This window comes from Lycium ferocissimum, chromosome 9, assembly GCF_029784015.1.
Source record: "Lycium ferocissimum isolate CSIRO_LF1 chromosome 9, AGI_CSIRO_Lferr_CH_V1, whole genome shotgun sequence".
Lineage (NCBI taxonomy): Eukaryota > Viridiplantae > Streptophyta > Magnoliopsida > Solanales > Solanaceae > Lycium > Lycium ferocissimum.
Window position 1 is genome coordinate 21,802,353 of NC_081350.1, and position 6,002 is coordinate 21,808,354.

The following is a 6,002-nucleotide window of genomic DNA, read 5'->3' on the forward strand; positions in this document are numbered from 1 at the left end:
CTTCTACCAAACGACCCCTTAGGGTATAAAAGTTAGTCAACATTTTGGAAATACATGTGTTTGTGTGTGTAAACGGGTAGCTTAAATTGCGTATCAAGATGGGTTACCACGTTTAATTCATTTATTAAGCCTATTAAATGACTAGAGAGCCACGTCAGATTTTTTCTATCAAACCATTAAAATTTTGCTTTTTTTAAGGGTATTTAATTAAGGGTAAACTAGTAAAAATACTTCTTACTTTCTAGGAATGAATAGTTTTTTTTAAGGGATGTACACAAACTAAAAACACCACTTATCATTTATCCTATGCTGATGATACTATCCTATTTTGCTCAGGGGAGAAGATTTCTTTGAAGTAGATAATGAAAAGACTGAGGAAATATGAGGCTGCTTCTGGACAGAGAGTAAATATGGACAAGAGTGGTTTCTATATTCATCATTGTTGACATTCAATTTTCACCTCATAAACCGCGTATTTTAATTTTCAAATTTTTCGAGTCCAAGATGGAGTAAGGATGCCCTTAAAAAATTAAAAATCATGAGAAAATTGCAAAAATTGACGTTTATTTATTATTTTTCATAAAAATTAACAATTACAAGAAATTACGAGTTATTTACTTTTACAAACGTGATTTGAAAAGAAGATATGTATCCCGCCCCGTCTAACTCGGAAAAATTATTAATCAAAAATAACGTATGAATTATGACTCATTTTGACCGCATTTTTTTTCATATTTTTTAATATTGAAAGTATATCAATATTGGACTCGTTTGAAGCTCGTATTTTAAAACGACGTGTTATCATTTTTATTTCATCAAAATATTATTTTACGAGGGGCAAATTCTTGATAATTCTATCTACCTCACTTACTATTCCAAAATCCTATATTTATTTCTCCTCTCATTTTTCTTGACTTAGGCCTCACATGTTTCCCTTTTTCTTGACTTTCTCCCCTTATTTTTTTTTAACCCGTCCAACTCTCTCTCTTTTCAAACTACTTCCTTTTTTCTTTTTTTTCAACTCTCTCTCTTCTTTTTAAACTCACTTTTTTTTTTTCTTGTCAATTCTCTCTCCTGATTTTCAACTCTTCTTTCCTATTTAATTTAACCTTACATCAAACACCAAACTTTTAATCTGATCAAAAGCAGTCACACACCCCATTTCTTTTTCCTATTGTACACGAGATTTCAAACCTCTTTCTCAGCCTTTTACGGAAGTTGTTTCTCCATTTTATTGTAAATATTTTGAATCCTCCCTCTTTCCTATTTAATTCTCTTACCCCTCAGTCAAAACATCAAAAAAGTCCTGCCTCTTCACGTGAAGAGTACTATTCTTTCAGAAAACTTTTGACTTGAGAGAATACGTTGTTTCTTTCTTAGCCTCTCTCCATTTTTCTCCACGCGCGTCATCATCTCCATCTGCTTGTATGGCAGAGCTTTGTCCCTTGAACTTTGGCTAATTGTTCCTCAATTCAAACGGCTCTTTTGACCATTTGAATTTTGAATTCCCTCTTGGAACGCATACTAGTTTGCATCTATAAATACCCGATTATTGCGATCAGCGAGGGTTTTTTTTAGCGGGTGTACATCCTCTTTTTGGGAAGCTTGAATTTGTGGAAAAACTCTCTCATTTAAGCTATTTTTCTTGTTTTTTCAAAGAAAACTTTAACATTTTGTTATCTCTCAATCTCTGTCCATTTCTATTTTGTCAAAAAGAGTAGATCGAGACCTCAAAGCTCTAGTTCACTGTACCCACAAAAGGTTAGATCTAGACCTTACTCAATTTACTTTCAGTTATTTGTATGTTTTATATGTAAAAAATAGGGAAAAGTGTTCAAAACACACTTAAACTATGGCCAAAGTTGCCATAACACACCTAAACTTTGCGGGCGTCCTATGAACCCCCCCTTATTTTTTGTGTATTATCTATGCTTTCAAATGGACAAAGTCACCCAAATTCATTTGGGTGTATGCCTGTTCTCCACTACGGGAAATTTGATATTTAGCGACCACTTCTTAACGAAGGGAGATAAATTCGGTCGTTATAAGTGCACTTATAGTGACCAAATTTTTTTTCAGTTATTAGAGCTAATTTTTCTTTCAATTATCGTGCCTTTTGCTTTGTGCCTTTTGTGTTGAGTTTGTGATTGTTCAAGAATTTGTGCCTTTTTGCTTTCCTTTGTGTTGAGTTTAAAAGATTTAATTATTCTTCAATTGGGTATTTTTTTCAAAATTTCAAACCCAAAAAAACTCCATTGTAACGACCAAATCAAACGGGTCTTTTTCGATATTATATAGGATTTGTGACATTGTCGACATTGAAAACATGATTAATCATAGTGGATTAAGATAGTAGAACCAGTAAACAAAAACTCCATTAGGGACGTCGAGTTTCGACTTGAAACTTTCAGATCTGGGTCTTCAAATTCCGGATTTGATGAATAAAATTCTTGGTTGCTGATTATTTGAAGCTGAACTCAAGCTTAGAAGACGTCTGGAACGTGAAGAAGAACTGAACGACTCCATGACTGCCATGAACAAAGCTTGAAGCTTCGAACTCGAATTTTCGGGTTGCCGCAAATGAGCTTCATTTCGAGTGGGTGATATATCAAAAGAACCGAAACGTCGAGAGGAATTCGAATCCAAATTTAGTGATGTTTGGTTGAGATTTAAAGTGCATTAGGATCAAATTTCAGTCCGGTTCTCTATGAAGAAGATGAACGGTGAATTTGCTTTGACCAGTTACCAAAGTTTCCATAACACACACGAACTTTGCGGGGATCTAAAACCCACGGACTTATTTTTTATGTATTATTTACACTTTTATATGGAATCTTACGCGCTCAAAGAGAGTAGATACAATCGCTTGTACACGTCACCATATAAGCGTACAAAATACACAAAAAATAAAGCGGGGGGTCATGAAACATCCGAGTTTGGTGTGTGTTATGGCAACTTTGGCCATAGTTTGAGTGTGTTTTGAACCCTTTTTCCTAAAAAATAATAACTATGTCTTACTTTTGCTTCAAGCAGACTAAATTTGTTAGTAGGAACAATATTAAGTATTAGTATGTAAGAAATCATCTGGCTATTATTCGTGCAAATAGAGATTATGTTTAGGAATAATGATCCTTTAAAATATTCATAAAAAACTGTTGCTCATATTACGCTAGCTTTATGTGATTTCAGGATTTTGTTCCCATAATTAGGTATCATGATTTAATCCTCAGAATATGATAATTTGTTTTCTTCGACAGTTGATTATGTAAAATATGCTGATAACGTAGAAACCATTCGTTATTTTATTTTTTACTCACGAAAGCTTAAGTAGTGATTAGTTAAAAAACTGAACTTGAGTATCATGCTATAGGCCCCGAATAGTTATTATTACTTAGAAACATGTCTATGCTTTAATTCAGCTAAATATTTAATCATGTATTTCTTTGCTCTTCTAAATAGTATCCTTTCTAATTCCAATTTTCCGTTACCTCTTCATTGCATGTACACGGGTGGAGTCCTACGAGTTTCGATATGAGACTCGACATCCTTGGGTCTATTGCATATTCTCGTTACAACCCTTTTCTAGCATTCACGCACAAGATCTCTTTATTTTTTCTTGCACCGTATAAACAGTGGAAGAAATAGCAGAGTCTTCATTTTGGCTGTCGGGTGAAGCTTTAGCTATTTTCATTAACATTTAACCACTGTTTATCCTTTTTTTTTTTTTGCTTTATAAGTTTTATACGCTTTCGGTTTATCTCACTTAGGACAAAACAATAGCTTATATCAATGTCCATATTTTAATTAGATTTTAAGTAATTTTAGGCAAGACCTTAGCTTTAAAAAAATCAATAATGAGTTTTTTCTTTGATGGAGTGATTCTTTTCTACCAACTTTGAGTCAAAAAATATTTTTTTAAACACGTCTCATCTTTCTTCTGGTTAAAATATTCAAAGTCTAACCTTCTTCCTGGAAATGACGTTTTCTTTAACTTTTGCTTATGTTTACTTCAAGTAGCCACATTTGAGAATCAAGTCTAATTTAAAAGCCGAATTTTTCAAATGACACCCATTTTCAACATCAAAGTTTTCAGTGACTTTCTTAGCCTTTTTAATTAACTTTAAGTCCGGCCGGTTAACCATTGTTAATGGATCTTAAAGGATGCTTAATACCTTCCCTTTAGGTTAATTGAACCATTACCTAGAATCTTTTGGTTTCGTAGATTTTTAAAATAGAGTTAACTTTTAGACAATTACTTTAATAAACTTTAGGTGTCCTAATTCACCATAATAATTAGGTGGCGACTCCTTAACTTTAATTAACCTCGGAATTACCGGAATGTTGTAAACCATTTTGACTCCGGTTAAAATGGGGTATAACAATCATAAGGTAGATCTGCACATAGAGAGAAGAATTCACAAGATCACTAATATGAGAAAAGGATCATTTCCTTTCATTTACCTTGAGGTCTGTTTTCTATGGGAGAAGGAAGAGTATATACTATGCTGATTTAATGAAGAAAGTGATGAACAGAATTATGTCATGGCAGAATAGGTTGTTAACTTTTGGCGGGAGCTATATTCTGATTGCCCATGTATTATAGACTATGCCAATCTATTTGCTATCTGCCATGAATCCATTGAAAGACATCAATCAATTACACAAGCTTTTTGCAAAGTTTTTTTGGAATAATGCCACAGGAAGCAGAAATAAACATTGGGTGGCATGGGATAAGTTGTGTTTGCCAAAGGAAGAAGGGGGCATTGGTTTTAGATCTCTACATGACATCTCAAATGCTTTATTTGCTAATTTATGGTGGAGTTTTAGAACTTCAAATAGCCTATGGAGTGTATATATGTGGAACAAATATTGTAAAAAGCTATATCCAGTAATAGCACAAGCCAGGGGCGGATCAAATGCATGGAAGAAGATGGTATTGATAAGAGAGCAAGTTGAGCACAATATCTGGTGGCAAATGAAGAATGGAAGTTCAAGTTTCTGGTTTGAGAATTGTACAAAACTTGGTGCACTTTACTATGTGATTACAGGATCTAACTTTGATGAAGAGGTGGAAGTCAAGGAGTATGTAGCAGGAGATAGGTGGAATTTAGAGAGATTATCTGAAGTTTTACCAAAAGAAGTTGTTAATCATATCCAACAACATATCAAGGTGCCTTTAGAATTAGAGGGGGATGACAAAGCGTGGTGGCAACTAACCAAGAATGGATTGTTTACGATTGAATACTTGGACTATATGAGGCGAGAGAGAGGAAAAAAGAGAAGTTTTTAACTTCATTTGGGAAAAAAGAGTTCCAATAAAGATTAGTTTTTTTATGTGGAGGGCATGGCATGGCAGAATTGCTACAGATGACATCTTGAAAAGGATGAATATTTCTATTTCTTCTAGATGCTGGTGCTTTTAAGAACAATCCCTAACAAGAGACCATGTCACATTTATTTCTAACATCTCCTATAGCTGAAAAGTTATGGAGAAAATTTGCTTCTTGTGTAGGTTTTAACATGGAGGGAAGATGTTAGAACCCGTATTTTTATACGTCGAGTTATTCGCGAAAGAATCAACGTGAGATAGAAACTTCGGATTTTAATTTCTAAACTAGAACTAATCGGTTACAAATTTTACTTAGTACAAGAATGTTGTTGGAAATTAGAAACTACTTAATTGTGGTGTTAAGTTAAAATTAGTGGCAACAATGAGCCAAGATGAGCATTAACATGCCATGTCCAAAAGATGACTCAAAGTCATCTTAAATAAGACTATTATGGGAGACATACAAATATACATTTAAACATTAATTCATCCACTACACTTATATCATAATGTGGACAACCAAATTGAAAGAAAATAAGAGGTGAGGTTCGGCCAAGGTGGCTGAAATTGGGGAGAAAAAAGTTGAGGCATGCATTTGAATATTGAGGGCATCTATCACTTTATGAAAGCATGCATTATTTTATGAAGACACACATGTTAGGAAGAATACTTG